At 44.4% G+C, this 24,617-nt stretch overlaps 1 protein-coding gene across 1 annotated transcript in view; it reads right to left on the bottom strand.

Moving 5' to 3' along the window:
• Positions 1-24,617, bottom strand: part of LOC147606709 (uncharacterized) — a 49,418-nt gene that overhangs the window by 22,913 nt on the left and 1,888 nt on the right. The window lies entirely within an intron of this gene.

Below are 24,617 nucleotides of genomic sequence, written 5' to 3'. Positions count from 1 at the left end.
CACATGACCCTTGGCATAGACATAAGTCCCGTGCCAATCAGGTATCATGTCCACTTTACCACTTGCACTGCGTGTTGGTACTCTGACCACATAGCTTCACGGGCATCCATTGCCAAATCCTCCATGCCAATGCATATGAAATTCAGCATTTAGAAAACAATGGTATGTCGATGTAGATCACCAAGGAGCTGCCTTGATGCCCGGCCCGACTTCAGTGCCCATATTCTCTACCATTGGCTCTATGTTCTACCAAGCAAGGTAGCAACATCTTGAAAAGCACTTAGGTCAAGAGAAATACTACACAGGGCGGCTAAACAAGGAGTCCTGAAAACAATCACTCGCAGGCATAGATAACCTGGTATTCCATACGCATTTCTGGTACACATAGTTTATAGGCATTTCGGCCACCAACTCACACTACCCTCTCAAGTGCCCATGTTCCCTTCCATCTGCTCTCTATTGTTCCACCCACACATGGTAGAAACAATCTTTAAGAGAGCACGTAGGACAAGAGAACACTACACAGGGTATGTTGTGCTTGTCACTACCCTTTGAAGTGCCCATGTTCCCTTCCATCTGCTCTCTATTGTTCCACCCACACATGGTAGAAACAATCTTCAAGAGAGCACGTAGGACAAGAGAACACTACACAGGGTATGTGAATCATGCGTTCCATAAGTCCAATGCATCCCAAATAAAGGGAGCCAAAAAGAATAATCCATCCCAGTAAAAGGGAGCCATAAACATAATCCATAAACCTGAGGATGGATCCAAATTCCTAGAAAAGAAGTCCAGGAATCCATACACCTGTATACCATAATCCTTGTATACCATAACTCTTACCACATACTCCGTGCTAACCACACACCTTGGAGTAGAGGTGAACTTAATCCATAAAAGCATCATATCCATGAGATAACCAAAGATTTCTTCTCTATAAACTCGGACAGATTCGTCCATAGAAATTGCCTGTTAAGCCCAATATCTATATAAATCTCGTCCAAGAAAGAAATCTCCATAGATATATTCCATCCCAATAAAGGGAGCCATGAAAAGAATTCATCCCATTAAAGGGAGCCATAAACAATGTTTCCCTGAAACCATCTCAAGGTAAACAACAACACCTTTCTCCTTGCATAGCTATACAAGGGTTAGTGAACATCAAAAACACTTCATAGCAAAAGCACTAACTTTGCAAACTCAAAGTATACTTAGCTTTTCTTTGCCAGGTTGGTCATGAAGCCAGAAGAAATATCTCGTCACCATATCCTTAAGATATTCTAAGATATATCTCCATATAGCTTGCCTGTAAGCTTGATAATATAATCCACAATATCCATATGGAAAGAGTGCTAAACGTGTGCACATAAAGCCAACTCCATACTTCCAAGATAAATTTTGTGAATTCATAAATCCTTAGACCAAGTTGTCTATTGCTCATGCTCTTGCTTCATAGGCTCTGAAGTGGCTGGCCATGCTTAATAGCAATGATGGTAAGTGTGGTCCCCACTCCAGATCTTTTCTCTTCCTTATTGATAGAAGGAAGCCTCCGCTTCCAAGAAAGCCTATGCTCTGATACCAATGTAACTTGCGGCGGGTGCCCGGGGGACTAGGGCCTTTGATACACTTGTTGATACCATCAATGCATATCAAAACATTTAAACATGGCCACAGCCTTAACACATATCCATCATCACTTTGCATAAAACATAAAGCTGGACAAAACATCCACAAATGCTGCAAATGGAGCTTGCACGAGTGACACTACATAGAGGCCGGAATGGGCCGACCCCCCCCTTGGAGTATTTTATTACCCAAGGAGAATAATATCATGTACAAGCTTTGAGGGCCTTCCTCTCCCCACGGGAGATGCCGGATTATCCCTATACAAATGCCATAGCACAGCCCAACACAAGGCAACTGAGCCGGAACATAGGCTGTAGAAATGCCGAGCCAACAATATGATCCATATACCTCCGTGTGGGTACTGATTCTTTCCCAAAAACCACGGGTCTTCATGCAATAGAAAGGGTACAGCAAGTACAACTCTCCATTCAGCCGGTACAGCAGGTAGAATGGCTGGTACAGTCGGTACAATGGCTGGTACAGAAGGTACAGTGGCTGGTACAGCCGGTACAGCAAGTACAGAAGCTGGTACAGCAAGTACAGTGGCTGGTACAGCAAGTACGGTGGCTGGTACAGCAAGTACAGCAAGTACAAGAGCTGGTACAGCAAGTACAGTGGCTGGTACAGCCAGTACGGTGGCTGGTACAGCCAATACGGTGGCTGGTACAGCAGGTACAGCAAGTACAAATGCTGGTACAACACATACAATGGCTAGAAATCATAATAAATGATTGAATACCCTTGCCTTCAGTATTTCTTCGCGATGGAAGCCTCCAAAACAGTCCCCAACAGCCGGTATTCTTCATGGGCAGCCTTCAAGAGAGAGAGAAAGAGAGTAGCCATCATTAGGGCAACCTGTAACGGTGGTAGAGGCTAGTGTGGAGCAAGAGAGCCTCCATTAATGAAGAGAGAGGGCTCCAATTTATAGATTTGGGCCTCCCATGAGCTAAAATGGCAAGAGAAGGCTACAATGACAAGTGGAGAGCCACACAATAGCTGAAGTGACAAGTGTGAGGCCACTTGTCTCACTTTGATCCATTTTCTAACAAGTGTCAGGCCACTTGTCTCACTTTGGTCCACTTTCTTGCCACATGTCCCAATCTAAGAGATGGGTCCTTCCATAATCTTTACCTCTAAAAATATCCCAACTGGTAGACATTCTGTCATAGGCACTTTGCCAACTCTTGGTATCTGCTCAATTCCACATGTAATGACGCGAACAGAATTTCCATCGGAGCGGGCCAAAAATAGCAACTCTCCTAAATTTTAGGAGTGTGGTCCTTTGTATTCTAGGATAATCCCCCATTCCCAAAGCTTGTACTTTCCAAATATTTAAACATCCTGGAGTCCACCAGACCCCTTTCAGACTGGGAAATGTCCAAGCTGGTGACATCCTCCCCAGCTTCTTAAAAGTTGTCCGCAACTTTAAGCTTCAAGCCATATATTCAAGATATAATCATGTCCCATCGATTGGGTGAGACGAAGACAGTCTCAAAAATCCAATATAACTGAAGAATCCATGTCCCAAAGAAATGGGCGAGACTAAATAAGTCTCCATAATACCAATATCAAAATCATGTCCCAAGATAAATGGGCGAGACAAAAACAGTCCCATAAGTCCAGATATCATAATCATGTCCCAAGTAAATGGGCGAGACAAATCAGTCCCATAAGTCCAGATATCATAATCCATGTCCCAAGTAACTGGGCGAGACAAAACAGTCCCATATGTCCAGATATCATAATCCATGTCCCAAGTAAATGGGCGAGACAAAATAAGTCTCCTGCCAATAAGGCATCGGTCCACATGACCCTTGGCATAGACATAAGTCCCGTGCCAATCAGGTATCATGTCCACTTTACCACTTGCACTGCGTGTTGGTACTCTGACCACATAGCTTCACGGGCATCCATTGCCAAATCCTCCATGCCAATGCATATGAAATTCAGCATTTAGAAAACAATGGTATGTCGATGTAGATCACCAAGGAGCTGCCTTGATGCCCGGCCCGACTTCAGTGCCCATATTCTCTACCATTGGCTCTATGTTCTACCAAGCAAGGTAGCAACATCTTGAAAAGCACTTAGGTCAAGAGAAATACTACACAGGGCGGCTAAACAAGGAGTCCTGAAAACAATCACTCGCAGGCATAGATAACCTGGTATTCCATACGCATTTCTGGTACACATAGTTTATAGGCATTTCGGCCACCAACTCACACTACCCTCTCAAGTGCCCATGTTCCCTTCCATCTGCTCTCTATTGTTCCACCCACACATGGTAGAAACAATCTTTAAGAGAGCACGTAGGACAAGAGAACACTACACAGGGTATGTTGTGCTTGTCACTACCCTTTGAAGTGCCCATGTTCCCTTCCATCTGCTCTCTATTGTTCCACCCACACATGGTAGAAACAATCTTCAAGAGAGCACGTAGGACAAGAGAACACTACACAGGGTATGTGAATCATGCGTTCCATAAGTCCAATGCATCCCAAATAAAGGGAGCCAAAAAGAATAATCCATCCCAGTAAAAGGGAGCCATAAACATAATCCATAAACCTGAGGATGGATCCAAATTCCTAGAAAAGAAGTCCAGGAATCCATACACCTGTATACCATAATCCTTGTATACCATAACTCTTACCACATACTCCGTGCTAACCACACACCTTGGAGTAGAGGTGAACTTAATCCATAAAAGCATCATATCCATGAGATAACCAAAGATTTCTTCTCTATAAACTCGGACAGATTCGTCCATAGAAATTGCCTGTTAAGCCCAATATCTATATAAATCTCGTCCAAGAAAGAAATCTCCATAGATATATTCCATCCCAATAAAGGGAGCCATGAAAAGAATTCATCCCATTAAAGGGAGCCATAAACAATGTTTCCCTGAAACCATCTCAAGGTAAACAACAACACCTTTCTCCTTGCATAGCTATACAAGGGTTAGTGAACATCAAAAACACTTCATAGCAAAAGCACTAACTTTGCAAACTCAAAGTATACTTAGCTTTTCTTTGCCAGGTTGGTCATGAAGCCAGAAGAAATATCTCGTCACCATATCCTTAAGATATTCTAAGATATATCTCCATATAGCTTGCCTGTAAGCTTGATAATATAATCCACAATATCCATATGGAAAGAGTGCTAAACGTGTGCACATAAAGCCAACTCCATACTTCCAAGATAAATTTTGTGAATTCATAAATCCTTAGACCAAGTTGTCTATTGCTCATGCTCTTGCTTCATAGGCTCTGAAGTGGCTGGCCATGCTTAATAGCAATGATGGTAAGTGTGGTCCCCACTCCAGATCTTTTCTCTTCCTTATTGATAGAAGGAAGCCTCCGCTTCCAAGAAAGCCTATGCTCTGATACCAATGTAACTTGCGGCGGGTGCCCGGGGGACTAGGGCCTTTGATACACTTGTTGATACCATCAATGCATATCAAAACATTTAAACATGGCCACAGCCTTAACACATATCCATCATCACTTTGCATAAAACATAAAGCTGGACAAAACATCCACAAATGCTGCAAATGGAGCTTGCACGAGTGACACTACATAGAGGCCGGAATGGGCCGACCCCCCCCTTGGAGTATTTTATTACCCAAGGAGAATAATATCATGTACAAGCTTTGAGGGCCTTCCTCTCCCCACGGGAGATGCCGGATTATCCCTATACAAATGCCATAGCACAGCCCAACACAAGGCAACTGAGCCGGAACATAGGCTGTAGAAATGCCGAGCCAACAATATGATCCATATACCTCCGTGTGGGTACTGATTCTTCCCCAAAAACCACGGGTCTTCATGCAATAGAAAGGGTACAGCAAGTACAACTCTCCATTCAGCCGGTACAGCAGGTACAATGGCTGGTACAGTCGGTACAATGGCTGGTACAGAAGGTACAGTGGCTGGTACAGCCGGTACATCAAGTACAGAAGCTGGTACAGCAAGTACAGTGGCTGGTACAGCAAGTACGGTGGCTGGTACAGCAAGTACAGCAAGTACAAGAGCTGGTACAGCAAGTATAGTGGCTGGTACAGCCAGTACGGTGGCTGGTACAGCCAGTACGGTGGCTGGTACAGCAGGTACAGCAAGTACAAATGCTGGTACAACACATACAATGGCTAGAAATCATAATAAATGATTGAATACCCTTGCCTTCAGTATTTCTTCGCGATGGAAGCCTCCAAAACAGTCCCCAACAGCCGGTATTCTTCATGGGCAGCCTTCAAGAGAGAGAGAAAGAGAGTAGCCATCATTAGGGCAACCTGTAACGGTGGTAGAGGCTAGTGTGGAGCAAGAGAGCCTCCATTAATGAAGAGAGAGGGCTCCAATTTATAGATTTGGGCCTCCCATGAGCTAAAATGGCAAGAGAAGGCTACAATGACAAGTGGAGAGCCACACAATAGCTGAAGTGACAAGTGTGAGGCCACTTGTCTCACTTTGATCCATTTTCTAACAAGTGTCAGGCCACTTGTCTCACTTTGGTCCACTTTCTTGCCACATGTCCCAATCTAAGAGATGGGTCCTTCCATAATCTTTACCTCTAAAAATATCCCAACTGGTAGACATTCTGTCATAGGCACTTTGCCAACTCTTGGTATCTGCTCAATTCCACATGTAATGACGCGAACAGAATTTCCATCGGAGCGGGCCAAAAATAGCAACTCTCCTAAATTTTAGGAGTGTGGTCCTTTGTATTCTAGGATAATCCCCCATTCCCAAAGCTTGTACTTTCCAAATATTTAAACATCCTGGAGTCCACCAGACCCCTTTCAGACTGGGAAATGTCCAGGCTGGTGACAATTACATTAGCTGATTGCTTTGCTTTGTCATCCGAAGAGTCTGCTACTACTGCATTGCCTGCTTCTTTCTTTTTCTCTTTTGCAATCCTTTTCCTACATTCACTGATGTAGTGTCCAGGCTTATGGCAGTAGTGACATTTGCCCTTCTTTTTGGGCTTGTTTGCATCCCCTTTGTCAGACTTTTCACCACTAGAAGAGGGCTGTCCATGACCAGCCTTGCTAGACTGTTGTCCCCCATGCTTAAAGCTCTTTGCTTTACCCTTGTCCTTGGCTGTAAATGCCTTTTCTCCACCACGGTTGCTCGATATGTTTGCTCTTGTTTGCTCTTCCTGCAAGAGTAAACCCACGAGCTCTTCAAAAGTGACGGGATCACCACCTCCTCTCATCGAGAGGTTGAGAGAGGTGTGAAAGCCCAAGTAGGAAGGCGGTAAAGAATGAAGAGTGTTGGTGACCATCTGTCTGTCTGGGATAACCTCATCAATGTTGAGCAATTGTTCCTGCAAATCTTTCACTTTGGTGAGATGATCTGCCATGGAGTCACCCTCATCCATAGAAAGAAGATCCAATTGCCTCTTCAAGTAGGCAACTCTTGCCTCGTTGCGTACCTGATACATTGCTTCCAATGTGTCCCATGCAAGCTTCGATGTCTTGCATGAACGAATGTGCGGAATAATAGTCCTTTTCACTGAAAGGGCTATTAATGACATGGCCTGTGCATCTCTAGAGTCCCATCTTTTCTGCTCTTGTGTGGGAGCAGGATCTACATCAGGAGCTCTTTGAGCACCTCCCCTTTGAGGCGTGGCTGGCTGAATGGTATGTGGGCGTGTGTCATCACCACACACGATGCCCCAAAGCCCTTTGGCTACCAGCAAATTACGGATCATAAAACTCCAAAGGGAGTAGTTAGATCCATCCAGCTTGTCCTCCTGGGTGAGCACACCAAATACATCCGTAGCATTCTGTGCCATGTCAACAAAGTATAACTGCAAGCAAACCAAGCACCAATGTGCACTGCCAGGCAACCAAATGTCCTGTGCAAATGTATGCCTGCAAACCAAAGCAAGTGTAAACCTGCACCAAATTGTCCAATTACACACAGTGTGTATACATACGCGACAAATCGCAGCTGTAATGCCCAATTACATGCTCCAATCAGAAAATCCCCAATTTTTATGCACTCCAATCGCTTCAATGTGCATCTAATTGGCCAATTTTCACAAAAGCCCCAAATTTCTGCAAATGTAAGAGCTCCAATTTGCCAATTTTGACCTTAATTTTGAAAACCCCCAAATTTCTGCAAATGTGAGAGGTTCAATTTGCTGATTTTGACCTCAATTTCAAAAACCCCCAAATTTCATCTGCAATTTTCTTTTCAATCTGATTGCACAGTATTTATTGTCTGCAAAATTGGCATATGACCTGCACTGCAATGGCTGCAGATTTTGTATTTGGATTTGATAAAAAATTTTGACAGAGAAATACCTTCAGGCTTGCAGAGTGGCTGGGAGCACACAGTCGAGTGGCCTGCTAGGCACACGGAGGTAGCTGGATGGCGGATGGCTGAAGGCAACCGATGGGAAGCTGGGCTGAAGCTTACGGAGCTGATGGGCGTTGGTGTCGGGCGAGCCAGAAGCGGAGGACTGCTGAGCGCTGGAGTTGGGTGCTGGAGAGCTGGAGTCGCTTGCAAGCAGTCGAATGTTGGGTAGTCGAGCTGGTGGCGGGCAGGCGAGCAGGCGGAAGCGGCAGCCGTGGGCCAGCACGAGGAGCGACCAGATGTAACTGGAGTTGTCGGTGTAGTGGACTAGCGCGAATGGCCTGAAACGGGCGACTTCGACGGAGGCCGAACGGGAGCAGAGCGCCGATGTGCTGGGCGCTGCTGGGCACGGTGGTAAGCGAGTCGGCGAACGACGACGGCCTGAATGGAACGGAACGTCGACGGAGCAGGCGGCTGGAACGGAACGTCGACGAACGCTGGTCGGAACGGGGAGCGGTGACGGAAACGCCGGACATGAGCAGACGGCGACTGGAACGGAGAGCCGTGGACGGAAGTGGCCGGCCGGCGGGTGCTGTGACGGAGCGGAGGGGGGCTGGGCGGCGGCAGGAGCAGGCGCCGGCTGGAGATGGCAGAACCGCCCGCGAGCTGGGCGGAGGTGGTGGGGACTAGTGCCGCCCGAAACTGGCGGCTGGAGGGAGGAGCGTCGACGGAACCGGCGGACGGAAACCTCTGACGGACGGTGACGGAAATTCGCAATCGACGGAAAAACACAGCGTCGACGGAATTTTGCAGTTTTTTCTGCAGTTTCTGCACAGCCACCATTCCAGGGCCAGCTCCCAGCTCTGATACCAAATGTTGGGTGTTGGACTCACACACACAAACCTGCACATTAGGGTTAGGTGCAGGGTAGAGAAGCTCACACACAGAAATGAGAGAGAGAGAGAGAGAGCCAAAAGTGTGGTATCCACAAAATGCAAGTCAACACTTGCATGTGTGCCACATCCATATAATATAGAAGTACAAAATATTATATGTTAGAGTGTCCTTTCACACTTGATGTCCAAGGGGAAAAACCACATGGGAAAAAAGTGCCCTTGGTTAAGCCCTGTTCACACATAGCACTACCATAAGTGAGCATATGCCTACAAAAAATCCCAGAAAAATATACAAAAAAGGGATGGCCAACCCACAATCAAGGGCCATGAAAAGGGACCAAAAGGGACACCAAATATGAGCAGAAACTGGGGATGAATGTGCTAACACCATTGCAATTGTAAAGCTTTACTGCTGTTATAAAAGGTGATTTGTCCAACTCTCTCAATCTCCTTTGCACTCTCCCATATGTTTACTGTTATGCTTCCGCCTATGCTATCTCCTTCAATTTAGTGAGGCACGGATGAAGGTTGTCGAGGTTGTGGCTGTGGTTGTGGAGGACTAAGAAGGGGTGAAAGAAGTTACCAGAGTCCGTAGTGTTTGTTGGAACTAGTCCCTCAAGTCTACTTGAGCTTGTTGCTCGTGTTCGTCTTTGCTTCGAGCTCTACCAGCATTTGCTCCTCTTTGGCCTTGCGTTTGGCTTTCTCTACTAACTATTCGGCCAGTCTTGCTTCACAGTCTCACTCTTCTTTTTCGGTCATCCATCGACACCATTGCTCCATTGAGAAACTTTGTTCTTTGGGTCTCTTGCTAGGCCAAGGTTGCTTGTATTTCTGCCAGTTTTTTTTTCATTTGGACTCTTTGAGTTGAATCAGGAGTTGCCTTACCTATTCCTTTAACTTATGGGTGTTCTCATCTTCTTTTTGCGAAAGCGTTTCTTTGAATGGTTCTTCATCTTTGGGGATGTCTTCTTTTGGAATGTCTTTGGAGCTTGATGCCATGGTGGATGGGCGAGTGGTTTTTTCCGATCTTAGATTTACCATCCACAAGATGCTCTCACCCTAGGTTGCCGGGTTGAATCACGTCCAAGCTCTAATACCAATGTGGCATACACCAAGCTAGGACCGTGTGAAACAACAGGGCCTTCTTTATACCTCAGTTTAGTGAGTCTTCAAAAATCCTTTAAACAACATACATGAACTGAAAGAGTAGTTGAGACGACACCAAATGGGGTCCCAATTACCCATTGAAGCCCCTCTCCTTCAAGCAGTAGTATTTGCTTTATTTCTTCTGGAGAACTGAATACAAACTAAACTATGTGAGCAAACAAGCAAACTGACTGACTAACTACCAAACGCAAGGACAAAGTGACCGAACACTGGGTAGAACTGTGCACAAGTTGTGGGCAACTGTGAAGCTATCTTCAGAGAGAACACACCAGCCCGTGATTGAGGGATGGTGCTCTAAGAACTCTGGGAAGAGGTTGAGCTTCGGATGCTTTGGGCTTGAGAGCACAAAGGATGCTGAAGTATGCAAACGCAGGCTGCCTAAGCACACATGCTCGACTGAGGATGAAAAGACTTGAGTTTTTATCTGATGATTTTAGAACATGGTAGAATCCACTCTTTTATATGTCCAAGGAAGGGCGGTAGGCTGGCTTTACTGATGTCGGCATGTTTTGTCTGCCAACGACTGAGATAAAATAAGCATTAAAATATTTAATGCTCTAGTCCCTACTTATGTATGCAACTAATATGCTTCTGATGCATTCTACACCTAAGGTTGACATCTACATGTACCTACATGAGGGCTACTTGCTGAATTCTCCAAAGTGGGTTAAGAGAATTGACCTGACATTCTATGGCTGGAAGACTAACCTACGTAGCTCGTGCATGACATGTCTTGGATTGGGGCTCACAATGGGGTCACAGCATACGACAAAATCTCCTATCAAGGTACTACTTCTGTACATGTTTCTTGCACTGTTGATGAGCCAGTGTGTCACCGTGTATCATAGTGCATCCCAATGTGGACAAAGTTATTGGGTTATTGTGTGAACACAATTAGTTGGACATTATTATTAAGGTTGGTAAGACTTGGTAGCCAACTCACCAACATTAAACACTATAAATAGGAGTCTAAGCCATAGCCATATTGTTGGGGTAAAGGCATAATGTCCACCCTTATAGTGTGTACAAGCCCATAAGTTATAGTACATAGTACACTTAGTACTTTTAATGTACTAAGTGCACTATGTGTACTAGTGCAATATACATGTGTGATAGGGGAGTCACACACTCATATCATGAGTTGACTTATCCCCACAACTCTCTCTCTCCCTTGTTGTTTCTCTGTGTATGTCTCCCACACATGAATTAACCTAACCCTAATTGTTCTCTCTCCCATTCAACTGGTATCACAGCCGGTGCCCTTCGAATCTCTGTGCAGTAGCAATCAGCTTAGGAAAGAGCCAACAGGCGTGGTGCACATGGTAGAAGCGCTGGCCACTCAGGACGGAGGGCAGTGAGCTCACTGTTGTTCGCCATAGCCAAGCTAGCAGCGCTGCCCAGCAGGCGCACTTCAGCGCCATTTAACGCCTTCAACTATCCGACTGAGTGTGTAGAAGCGCTGGGCGTTAGTCGTCGGCTGGTCCACAAGGCGGATAGGTAAAGGCGAGCTCGTAGCGCTACAAGGCGTCAATATAACAGGCCACGTAAGCCAAGGGCAGGCGGGCGAAGAAGCGTTGGGCGAAGGCGTTTGCGAACAAGCGCTGGCTACTAGGCGCTAGGCGAAGGCAAGTGAGCGAAGAAGGAGGCCAGCGCATTCAGGCGAAGCAGGTGGATACGTAACTGGCTGCCCAGCCGTCTGTACCTGCACTTCTTGCTGATGTGCCATGACTCTTTCGGGTGATTCGAGGGCATCATCATCATCCGCAGGTGGACTGGAGCACTATCACAAGAGCCTGAACTTCCAACGATGGGGATGATGCCTTGAGCTTCTTCTGCGTTTTCTGCAAGAGGTCACCAGATTCATCAACACAAGCAGCATCAGACGTGCCCCCCCCCTTTCTCCTGCAACAACTGAAATTCAGCCTGCAGATCAAAGAAATTCAAAAAATTAAGAGGTATTTGCCTTCAATTTTGAGAATTTCTTATCGATTCAATCAATTGAGCAGGTACAGGTGCCAAATTGCTCAATTTTTGAGCAAAATTGGCAAAATTGGGTGACATTGGTCACAATCAGGATCAATTTGCAGGAAATTGAATGTCGAAATTTGGGGCTTTTGATGTAATTGTGCAATTAAGCACTCATACATGCTGTATGATGTGAGAAATCGCACATTTGGGCAAAATTGCAGCAAATTGCACTGCAAATCAAGGGGCTTTTGTGCCGATTGGGTTGATTTGCATGCAGGCACTCGCAGTTGATGCTGTGGATAATGTGTTGATGCCTTACAAGCACTCAATGTGCCTGTAAATCAAAGGGCTTTCATTATTTGGATGTATATGTGGCCAGGGGGAAGCATCGTGAACACTCTGGATGCCTTCATGTGCGTCAATGTACCATGTATGATCAGAAATTGATCTTAAATCAAGGGGCTTTTCAAGTTCGTATGCTTGTTGAGCTTGGCAAAGCAGCAGGCAAGACATTTATGCCTTGAATCCTCAAAAATCAGCTTGCAGTCAAGGGGCTTTTGCCCAATTTCTGTTCGGGACTGTTGTATGCAGTGTACGGGACTGTAAAGGTCTGATTTTCACTCATTTGGACAGCCAGGAGAGCATTTATTGCTATTGTACCTGCTGGTACAGATTTGGCACAGCTTTGTGCAAGTTTTGGCATGGCTGTACACTGTTTTGAGTGACCAAAAGGTTCAATTTCAGCTGCTGTACTTGCCGGTACAGGTTTGGTACATCATTGGTGAGCACTTGGTACTGCTGTACAGTACTTTGGAAGGGCAATAGAGCACATTTAAGGTGCTGTCCAAAATCTGCAGCAACCAGATTTTGGTGATTTCATCACATAAAGTGGGAGAAAAGTTGCATTCTTGCTTCCGCAGTGGGAGATAAAGCTTGGGAGAACAACTGTGAGCACTTTGTGTGCTTCTGGTGCAGTGTTTGCACACTTGCAGGGAGTCAGGCATTGACAGGTTGCATATTGCTATGGCAACCACAGGTGAGAGCTCTTCATTGCTTCACATCAAGAAGCTTGAAGGCTCGCATAATTATGATATTTGGCAAACCCAGTGCTACAATGTGTTGCTCCAGAAAAAGCAGCACAAGCCTATCAAAGAAAGGGGTGTAATGCCCGCTTCTCTTACTGCTGAAGAGTGGGAAGATATGGATGAGCTGGCAAGATCTACTATCATGTTGTCTGTGTCAGACTCATTACTTTTCAGCATTCGTGAAGAGAAGACAGCTTGGGGAATGTGGCAGAGATTGCAGGACTTGTATGCCCAACAAAGTGCCTCAAGCAAAGTGTATTGGTTGAAGAAACTCATAGGTCTTCAGATGAAGGAAGGGGCGTCTATGACAGCCCATCTAAATGAGTTTAATGGTATTGTCAGCCAAGTTATAAATCAAAAGTTGGCAATGGACGATGAGTTCAAAGCCACTTTTCTCTTATGCACTTTGCCAGAGAGTTGGGACACATTCAGGACAGCCACTAGCAATTCGAATGCTATGCTGTCATATGCAGATGTTGAGGGTGCTCTTCTTCAAGAAGAGATGAACAGGAAAAACAACTCTGTTGGAAAGTCCAATGCAATGAATGCACGTGGGAGATCCCAGCAAAGGGTGAAAAGCCAAGAAAGGGGAAGGAGCAAGTCTCGCTCCAAAAAGGATTTGGAATGCCATTATTGTGGCAAGAAGGGACACATTAAAAAGCAATGCTACAAATGGAAAAATGATCAAAAGGAAAAGGGAAAAGGCAAAGACAAAGAGAAAGATGAAGCCAAAGATGTAAAGCCAAAGGGCAAAAGTGGAGTCAAGATTGAAGAAATCAATGTGTCACATGCAGGTGGCAGCGAGGATGAGGTCCTATTTACGTCTTCACTTGATGCCCATTCACTTCTTACAGGTGGTCATGGTATGCACTCATGGATCATTGATTCAGGTGCCTCCTTTCATGTCACAGGTTGCAGAGACTTGTTTGTCAGGTATACTGCTGGCAATGAAGGAGTGGTTTATTTGGGTGATAACCATGCATGCAAGATTCTTGGCAGAGGTGATGTGAGGCTTGTGTTTTCAGATGGCTCACAGCTTATGCTCCATGATGTCAGGCATGAGACTGAGATCAAGAAGAATCTGCTTTCTACTGGACAGCTTGATGATGCTGATTATGTTACCACATTTGGTCGTGGAAAGTGGAAGATTAGTAAGGGCTCACTGGTTGTTGCCAGAGGCTCTAAGGTGGACACTCTTTACTTTATGCATGCAGGTGTTTGTCACCATGCTAATGTAAATGCAACCGAGCTGCTGGAAATCTCTATGTGGCATAGCCGGTTGGGACACATGAGTGTCAAAGGAATGGAGCAATTGTCTCGTTTGGGTTACTTGCCTTCTCTAAAGTTTTCAAGTTTTCAGTTTTGTGAGCATTGTATATATGGTAGGCAACTACAGTGCCCCCACAAGAAAGCTCTTGGACAGAAAGATGCTCAGTTAGAGCTTGTGCATACAGATGTATGTGAGATGCCTCAGCTTTCTTTGGGAGGGGCAAAATACTTTGTGTCTTTTATAGATGATGCCACACGCAAGGTGTGGGTTTATCCTCTTCGTTTGAAGAGTGATACATTCTCAGTGTTTGAGAAGTTTGTTGCTCTTGTTGAGAATCAAACTGGCAAAACACTGAAAGCTTTGCGTTCCGACAATGGTGGAGAGTACATGTCCAAACAGTTTCAGGACTTTTGTGATGCTAAAGGCATCAAGAGGGAGCTCTCTACTCCTTATGATCCTCAACAAAACGGGACAGCAGAGAGGATGAACAGGACCATTCAGGAGAAGGTCCGTTCTATGTTGTCACATGCTGCATTACCTCATGGTTTTTGGGCTGAAGCTGTTATGACAGTCGTTCACCTTATAAACAGGTCACCTAACACGACGCTTGGTGGGAAAGTGCCAGAAGAAGTATGGACAGGGAAGCCTCCGTCATACAAGCACTTGAGAGTATTTGGTTGCGTTGCGTACGTGCACATACGCAGGGAAATGCGCACCAAACTTGATCCTAAGTCTCACAAATGCATATTCCTAGGATATGGTGACAAAGGTGAAATGGGGTATAGACTTTGGGATCCCGTGAATAGAAAGATCATACGCAGCAATGATGTCATTTTTGATGAAACATGCATGTATAAGGAGCCTGCAAGGCAACAGGAGCCTGGCAGAGTCATCTTTGATGATGATGGACATCATGGACAACAACAAAGGGCTGTAAATCAGCCATTACAGCAGGAAAACCAGCCCTTAAATGGTGCTGAAAATGGTCCAAATGGACAGCCAGAGATGGCAGCAGATATCCCTATGGATATACCACAGTTAGAGGAGATACTGGGCATGATTTTTCAGCCTTATGGCATGGAACAGGAGCCACCAATGGGTGATATGCAGGCTGGACAGCAACCTGCAAATGATGGTCATTGGGTACGGAGGTCCACTAGACCCTCCAGAGCCCCTGACAGGTTTGTTCCAGGGGTTGACTACTTGATGCTCACTGACTGTGGGGAGCCCTCATGTTATAAGGAGGCTTTACAGAGGGCAGACAAGGCTCTATGGGAGCGTGCCATGAAGTCAGAGATGGATTCTCTGCACAAAAATGGAACATGGAAGTTGGTGCATTTGCCTGCAGGCAAGAAGGTTTTGCCATGCAAGTGGGTTTACAGGCTCAAAGTTGCACCAGATGCAAAGCCAAGGTACAAAGCCAGGTTAGTGGCTAAGGGCTTCAAGCAGGAATATGGTGTGGACTTTGAGGAGATCTTCTCTCCAGTGGTCAAAATGACCACACTTAGAGCTGTGTTAGCTTTGGTTGCACATGATGATCTGGACTTGATTCAGATGGATGTGAAGACTGCTTTTCTTCACGGTGATCTCCATGAGGAGATATATATGCAACAGCCAGAGGGTTATGCAGTAAGTGGAAAGAAGAAGCTTGTATGCAAGCTGAAAAAGAGTCTTTATGGGCTCAAACAGGCACCAAGGGAATGGTATCATAAATTTGATACATTCATGAAATCCCAGAAATTCAGGAGAAGTGACATAGATCACTGCTTGTACACCAAGAAAGCTTTGGATGGCAGTCTATTGATCCTCATCTTGTATGTTGATGATATGTTGATTGCCGGGAAATCTCGTAAAGAGATGGATGCCTTGAAGCAGAGGCTGCATCAAACCTTTGATATGAAGGATTTGGGTGATGCAAATCACATTTTGGGTATGCGGATACTTCGGGACAGAAATCAGCATGTGTTGTATTTGTCTCAGAAGGAATACATTGGCAAAGTCTTGCAGAGGTTCAATATGGACGGGGGGAAGAAGACTAGTATTCCTTTGCCTCCATATGTGAAACTCAGTGCTATGGACAGCCCACAGTCGGATAGAGACAGGGCTGATATGGCCAAGGTTCCGTATGCTTCATCTTGTGGCAGTCTCATGTATGCCATGGTTGCTACTAGGCCGGACATTGCATTTGCAGTGGGAGTGGTTTCTAGATACATGGCCAACCCTGGCAAGAAGCATTGGGAAGCAGTGAAAGGTGTCATGAGATACCTGAAGGGCACACAGGATATGTGCATTTGCTTTGGCAAACAGGATGCATTAGTGCATGGTTACACGGATTCGGATTATGCCGGTCATCCAGATAACCGGAAGTCTACTACCGGTTATGTATTTACATTCACAGGAGGTGCTGTGTCATGGATATCCAGGATGCAGAAGTGCACTGCCTTATCTACTACAGAGGCCGAGTATATTGCAGCCACAGAGGCTTGCAAGGAGGCATTATGGCTATCTCGGTTAGTGGTTGATTTGGGATATACAGGGGATATTCCATTGTTGCATTGTGACAGTCAGAGTGCCATCCAGTTGGCAAAGAACCCTATCTTTCATGCAAAGACGAAGCATGTGGATGTGAAGTATCACTTCATCAGAGAGGTGATAGAGAACAAGCAAATTCAGCTTGTTAAGATTCATACAAATGACAACCCGGCTGATCTGTTGACAAAGAGTTTGCCTCCGGAGCGGTTTGCTCATTGCAGACACTTGATGGGCATTGGATGAGGCCAGTTTCAGCCTTGATATGGCCTTGTATATTATCATGTACATGCTGATTTTTCTTTTCCTTTACTTAAGGGCACTTTGCCTTTAAGTGGGAGGTTGTTGGGGTAAAGGCATAATGCCCACCCTTATAGTGTGTACAAGCCCATAAGTTATAGTACATAGTACACTTAGTACTTTTAATGTACTAAGTGCACTATGTGTACTAGTGCAATATACATGTGTGATAGGGGAGTCACACACTCATATCATGAGTTGACTTATCCCCACAACTCTCTCTCTCCCTTGTTGTTTCTCTGTGTATGTCTCCCACACATGAATTAACCTAACCCTAATTGTTCTCTCTCCCATTCACATATTCATTCATTGATCATCATTGAGTCATTGAGAACTTAGGAGCAATAGAGATACCATTGAGTATCTCTATTTAGCATTGTATACATTTCATGTTAGTAATACATGGTAGATTAGGTCATCTCTCTCTTCTGTGTATTGAACATGAAGGAGCAATTTGAACATGGGTTTAAGCCTTTGATTAGGTGCTAATCACAATCAATCAATTCATAAACACGCTTCTGCAGCACCCATGTTACATGTTTGTGACGGGTTTATACTGAGTAAAATGCATCGAAAACCATTCCCAAAGGATGGTTCAGTCAAGGGTGTCCCAGAAATTACAGCTCATTCTAATGTTTGTGGTACCATGAGGACACCATCTTGGGGAGGCCACAAGTACATCACATCACATTCATTGATGATGCACTTTCGCAAGACACATCTACCCTGGTACATCCCAACTTGTGTAAACACTCATTAACCTTGTTCCTTTACAGGTTAGGGATCACAATGGTCTGCACCCAACCTATCTACCTCTTATGCATCTGAGGTCTGGTACATGTAACAAATTCTCAGCGTACTATCAAATCAACTTTAAAACCTGTCTTATAATTTATTACTACCTTACTGACAACCTACAACTACTATCCGACCTCCTCTTGCCAGCTCTAGTTTTAAACCTGATGCTTGGTACCTTTGCTTCTGCAGTTTTTTTTTTTTTGATGGTTCTTGTTAGGCCACATGGGCTTTCTTCACTGGCTGTGGCTCCATAACCAGCTGTGCATTTCCAACTGGCTGCCTTTCAATTTAGTAGCCTGTGCTCAAGAAGCCATTCTTGTCTCTGCAGATGTCATCAATTTGCTGCATTCAGCCATTGGATAACCAGAAGGCCCCTGTTTGTGTTGCATAAGTGAATACCTGAAGTAAGACACTTGATTGGGCATGCATCTCAAACTCTTTGCTGTTGAGAGCTTTGATAGCCCAAGCTCATCTACATCTTCATCTATGGCAGTACATCATGAGCTTAAGAGGGGCTGTTGAGATTCAAGCTCGATGTCAGCTTGTGCCAGTTGCACTATGTGCTGGCATGTTAGGTAGCAGCATGTGTGAGACATAAATGACCGCGTCCAGCTGGTCATAGTGTGTGGACATTAGCTAGGGTTAGGAGTGTGTGGACACAATACAAAGTGTGCATTGTAGATTATGGATTATGGCTTTATGCATTGTGTGAGAAGGGAGATGGCTTCCCTCTATGGTTAGGATTTGCAATATACATTAGGGTTTGCTCCTGTGTGTGTGTGTCTCCTCTCCCTCTACCTGTTTTTCATCATGGTATCAGAGCCTGGTGCTCTCTATTAGGGTTTATGAGTGAGTGAGAGAGAAGAGGGAGAAGAAGCTGTGTAGCTTGCCATTGATGCTGTGAAGCTTGGAGCACACCGATTTCCATCAAATCTGAGAGCTTGGCCTACCGGGTAATGACTACTAAACATCCTTGGGCGGATTGCAGGTGATTCAAGCACAAACAAGGCAAATCAAGGTTGCCCAAAGCAAAAGAAAATTCTGGTTTTTGCAAGCTTTCCATTGGAGCTTAAAAGCAATGATGTATTGTGAAAATAGATGCAATCTGGCAAAGGAACATGTATGTGACAAGGATTAATGTATTGGCAACTCATGTGTAAGCCCTACATTGAATTTGGAGCCAAGTTGATGCATTTATGTGAGAGGAAAATCACTGGTTTGAAGCCTTCACAAAAACAGAGAAATGATGCTCATTGTGGATGCAATTAAAGCTTTGTAAAAATCACTACATTGATGGATTGGGCACATGCCTAGGTGTGTTGGGCATCTAAATATACCATCAATTATCATTATAAGCTCCTCAAATCAACCCTACAACAGGCGGCGCAGGCAGATATGCAGAAACAGAGTAGTTTTCTCATATTTTTGATAAGTGGAGGCCAAATTCTACTGGTGTGATTGATTAAACCCAAAACTTGCTTCGCAATTGTGTGATACACATACTTGAGGAGGTTGCTATATGATTGGTTGAAGCAATTATGCATTAAGGAGCTGATTAAACAGGCTATCTACTGTGATTAGTGAAACAGAAGATAATTAATCAGCTAATTACTCTCTCATCTTAAACAATTGGTCTAATTCCTTTTACATGGAGTTAGTAGACATCAATGCTAAGCTAATGAATGCCTGGTCTCTCAATTTGGACAAGAATCAAAGGAATTGGAGCAATTTTACTACTGGTCTTTTCTGGTTTTACTAGTTTTTCTCAAAACAGAGAAGGGGATTTGATAAATTTGGTATGTACGCACCTTGGTTGGTGTTGATATGCAACATTGAGCTTGTTTAGGTGTCAATCCAAGTTATCTACACTTGATTGAACCACTACATTGCAATTTGAAGCCTTGGAAAGCGCGCCAAAACAGGGTACCTTGGATTGCGTATGCCAGTTCATTTTGGATGCAATCAATTTGATTTTCTACATCAAAAGTGAAGTTTGTTGAGTACTTTGGAGTATTTGGAAGGCTCGTTTACAGATTTGGACGTGTGCGAAAGGTGCATTTGCATTGAGCAAATATGTCAGATAACCCAGTACAGATTGCGGGTGAAAAGTTGGATAGGAAGAACTTCCAGGCATGGAAGTACAGGATCAAAAGCTTTATGAAGGGAAAAGGTTTTTGGAACCTTGTTACAAGAGCGGAGCCAGAGCCGGAACTACCCCGACAACCTACACAGCAACAGGTTGTAGCTCATAAGCAATGGTCAAAGAGAGCATACAAAGTTTTCCATTACCTGTCTATATGTATCTCGGATGTTATACTCATACATATACATGATGTTGAGAATCCCAAGGATGCATGGGATGCATTGGTAAAGCTGTTTGATACAGACACTAGTGCTCGCAAGTCTCAGTTGAGACAACAGATTCATAATGTGAAACGGAAAGAAAGGAGCATCCATGATTATGTACAAGAGATAACGAAGTATGCAGATGCATTGGCAACAATCAATGCCTCCATGCCTGATGATGATTTGGTAGACATTACCTTGCGTGGTCTTGGCAAGGAGTATAAGTCTTTTGATACATCTATCTCGGTTCGGAGTACAGGTTTACCAGATTTTGATGAGTTGGTTTCACTCTTGCTTGTTGAGAAAATCAAACTCGGTGACTCTTTTCATGATGCATCTACTAGCTATGATGATAATGGCAGAAATCAGGCTTTCTATTCAAAAAGGGGATTTAGAGACAGGAGGAGATTTGCATCACGTGGCCGTGGTAATGGTCGTGGATGGCAGGACAAGTCACCACAACAGAATTTTCAGCCTACATATGGTGCTAGAGGTGGTCGTGGATATATACCTCAGAGAGGTAGAGGTAATCCTCGTGGTAGAGGACATTGGCAAGGCCAACAAACATCTATGCAAAATGTGGAATGCCATTAGTGTGGGAAATTTGGTCATATGGCACGTGATTGTTTCCGCAAACAAAATAATTTGAGAGGGGGTCGAGCACAACATGGTGGACATTATGCACAACATGGTGGATGGTGACAAATGGTGAAAGTGATGACACTTGGTATATGGACTCTAGAGCATCAAACCATACGACTTGTCATGGCGAATGGTTTGAGCATATAAAGCCTATGGATGTGAAACGCTATGTGGAAACAGGAGATGATACCCAACATGCTATCACACATGTTGGAAGTGTACCATTGGTTATGCACAATGGTGAAACAAAGTCTATGGCACATGTATTATATGTGCCTTCTATTACAAAAAGTTTGGCCTCAATTAGTCAAATGGTGGAACAGGGTTTACAGGTTCGTTTCAATGAGCATGGTTGCTTCGTTGAGGATTTCAAAAATGGATGTAGAGTCATTGCCAAAGGTAAGAAAGAAGGCAGGTTATTTAAGTTGGATGCTGGGATTCCTGAGTTGAAATCAGCCATGTTCTCTAAAAGCCGAAATGTGGTACAGGACATTGACATGTGGCATAAAAGGATTGCACATGTGAACATACAAAGGTTAAAGAACATGCAGGCAAGAGGCATTGTTAGTGGGCTGCCTAGATTCAAGTATGATGGGAATATGCATGTCTGTGATGCTTGCCAGTTTGGAAAGCAAACGAGGTTGCTATTTCCTAAAGAAGGCAACATGAGTAGCAGGCCACTTGAGATAGTTCATAGCGATGTATGGGGTCCTGCACAAAACCCATCCATTAAAGGCAGTATGTATTATGTGACATTCATTGATAATTTCAGCATAATGACTTGGATTTACTTTCTCAGAGAGAAAAGTGAAGTGTTGGAAAAGTTTATGGACTTCAAAGCTTTTGCAGAGAAGCAATATGGCTCTTGGATAAAAATGTTTGAGGACAGATGGAGGTGGTGAATACACCTCACATGCTTTTGAGAATTTCTTGAGAAAGCATGGCATAAGAAGGTATTGCAGGTACACACCTCAGCAAAACGGTGTTGCTGCTGAGAGGAAGAATAGAGTCATTTGTGATGTGGCCAGGGCAATGCTCAATGAAAAGAGCATGCCAGACTATTATTGGGCAGAAGCGTGTGCCACCGCGGTGTATGTACTTAATAAGACATCCACAGCAACTATACATGGAAGTACGCCAGAGATGCGGTTTACAGGTTTTAGGCAAGACATTGGACACTTCAAAGTGTTTGGTTGCATAGCTTATGTACATGTGTCTGATAAGAGAAGGAGGAAGTTGGATCCTAAGGCAGAAAAGTGCGTGTTTGTTGGGTATGCACAGGATCGCAAGGCATATAAATGTTACAATCCACAAACTAGGTAAGTGATTATCTCACGAGATGTGGTGTTTCATGAACTTGCTAGTTGGTACAAGGCAAAGGATGAGGGTGTCATTGATTCTGTTGATGCTGATGTGCATGTGAACTTGCCACAAGCAAGTTCTATTTCTATGTCTGGGCCAGCAGAGTCTGAGAGTAGCACTATACATCCATGGTCAGGACGCTTGAGACATGAGAGTGTGAGCACTGAAAGTAGTGCTGTGGATAAAGGGAAAAAGAAGGTTGAAGGAATTGGCATTCCAGGTTATGAGTCGTCAAGTTCAGAAAGTTTGGATGAGGAACTTGGCATACCAGTTTTACGCACACCTGGTGTAAGGCAGGATAGATATGTGCCTCCACATGCTAGAGTGACAGGTGTTCAGAGTGATCCGCATGCATTGCGGAGATCCCAAAGGATTAGGTATCCAGTTGTCAGGTTGACATATCGTGACTTTGCTATGCATTACGCATATATGATCTCTTTGGTGAAGCATGTGGAACCTACATGCTATACAGAAGCTATTGGGAAGTATGTATGGGAGAAGGCAATGGATGTTGAGATGGACGCATTGGTTCATAATGAAACATGGGATTTGGTTGCCTTACCACAAGGCAAAAATGTCATTGGTTGCAAATGGGTTTATAAGGTGAAATGCAAATCAGATGGTTACATTAAGCGACATAAAGCGCGATTGGTAGCTAAGGGTTATGCACAAACCCAAGGCTTGTTGGACTATGATGAAACATTTAGTCCAGTTGCAAAGATGGGAACAGTGAGAGCAGTCATTGCTATGGCTGCAGCAAATGGTTGGGAAATGCATCAAATGGATGTGAAAAATGCATTTCTAAATGGTGATTTACAAGAGGAAGTCTATATGGCACAGCCAGAAGGATATGTACACCCAAGGTATCCCACTCATGTATGCAGATTAAAGAAAGCATTATATGGTTTGAAGCAAGCACCTCGTACTTGGAGTGATAAGATAAGCCGATATCTTATCTCCCTTGGATTTCAGGTTTCTTCAGCAGATTCTTCACTCTATGTGAAGAAAACAGATCATGGGATTGTCTTACTTGTCATCTATGTGGATGACTTGATTGTCACAGGAGATCATGCTTCAGATGTTATGCATGTGAAAAAGGCATTGAGTGGGCAGTTTGACATGAAAGACTTAGGTGAATTGAGATATTTTCTTGGGATTGAAGTGATCAAAGACCATGCAGGTACATGGTTAGTGCAACGCCAATATACATTGGATATGTTGGCAAAATATGGGATGACAGGGTGTAAGCCAATGAGTACACCTTTGGAGCAGAATGTAAAGCTGCGGGCTGATTTTGGTGAAGAGTTGGATGATCCATCTATGTATAGAAAGATGATTGGCAGTCTTATTTACATGACTATCACACGCCCGGATCTCAGTTATGCTGTGGGGCTAGTAAGCCAATTTATGCAGAGTCCCAGAAAACCTCATTTGGATGCAGTGAGACGCATTATGCGATATGTAAAGCCCACTGCACATTATGGTCTTCTTTATGAGCATGGTAAAGGCTTGGATGTACATGGCTACACAGACGCAGATTGGGCAGGTAGCTCGTATGACAGGAGGTCTACTAGTGGTTATGCCTTTACATTTGGAAGTGCAGTGGTAAGTTGGAGTAGCAAGAAGCAACCTACTGTTGCTTTATCTAGTACAGAGACTGAATACAGGGGTGCAGCCATTGCTACATGTGAAGGAGTATGGTTAAAAAGTCTCTTGGCTGATTTGGGTGAGCCTATTGATGGCAAGGTTGTCATTCATTGTGACAACATGAGCAGCATACAGTTGGCCAAGAATCCAGTTTTTCATGCGCGAACCAAACACATAGAGGTCCTCTATCATTTTATCAGAGAGAAAGTGTTGGATGGTACAGTGGATTTGCAGTATGTGAAGACAGAAGGGCAGGTGGCCGACATCTTTACAAAGCCACTTAGCAGGGAAAAGTTTGAGTACTTCCGTACTATGTTGGGAGTACGTGGGATGAGCTTGAGGGGGAGTGTTGAGAGCTTTGATAGCCCAAGCTTATCTACATCTTCATCTATGGCAGTATATCATGAGCTTGAGAGAGGCTATTGAGATTCAAGCTCGATGTCAGCTTGTGCTAGTTGCACTATGTGCTGGCATGTTAGGTAGCAGCATGTGTGACACATAAATGACCGCGTCCAGCTGGTCATAGTGTGTGGAAATTAGCTAGGGTTAGGAGTGTGTGGACACAACACATAGTGTGTGATGTAGATTATGGATTATAGCTTTATGCATTGTGTGAGAAGGGAGATGGCTTCCCTCTATGGTTAGGGTTTTCAATATACATTAGGGTTTGCTCCTGTGTGTGTGT

This window comes from Cibotium barometz, chromosome 57 (assembly GCF_041138505.1).
Source record: "Cibotium barometz isolate CiBa-2024 chromosome 57, ASM4113850v1, whole genome shotgun sequence".
NCBI classification, from domain to species: domain Eukaryota; kingdom Viridiplantae; phylum Streptophyta; class Polypodiopsida; order Cyatheales; family Cibotiaceae; genus Cibotium; species Cibotium barometz.
The sequence above is the reverse complement of the archived record's forward strand: the minus strand, read 5'-3'. Positions and strand labels throughout refer to the sequence as shown.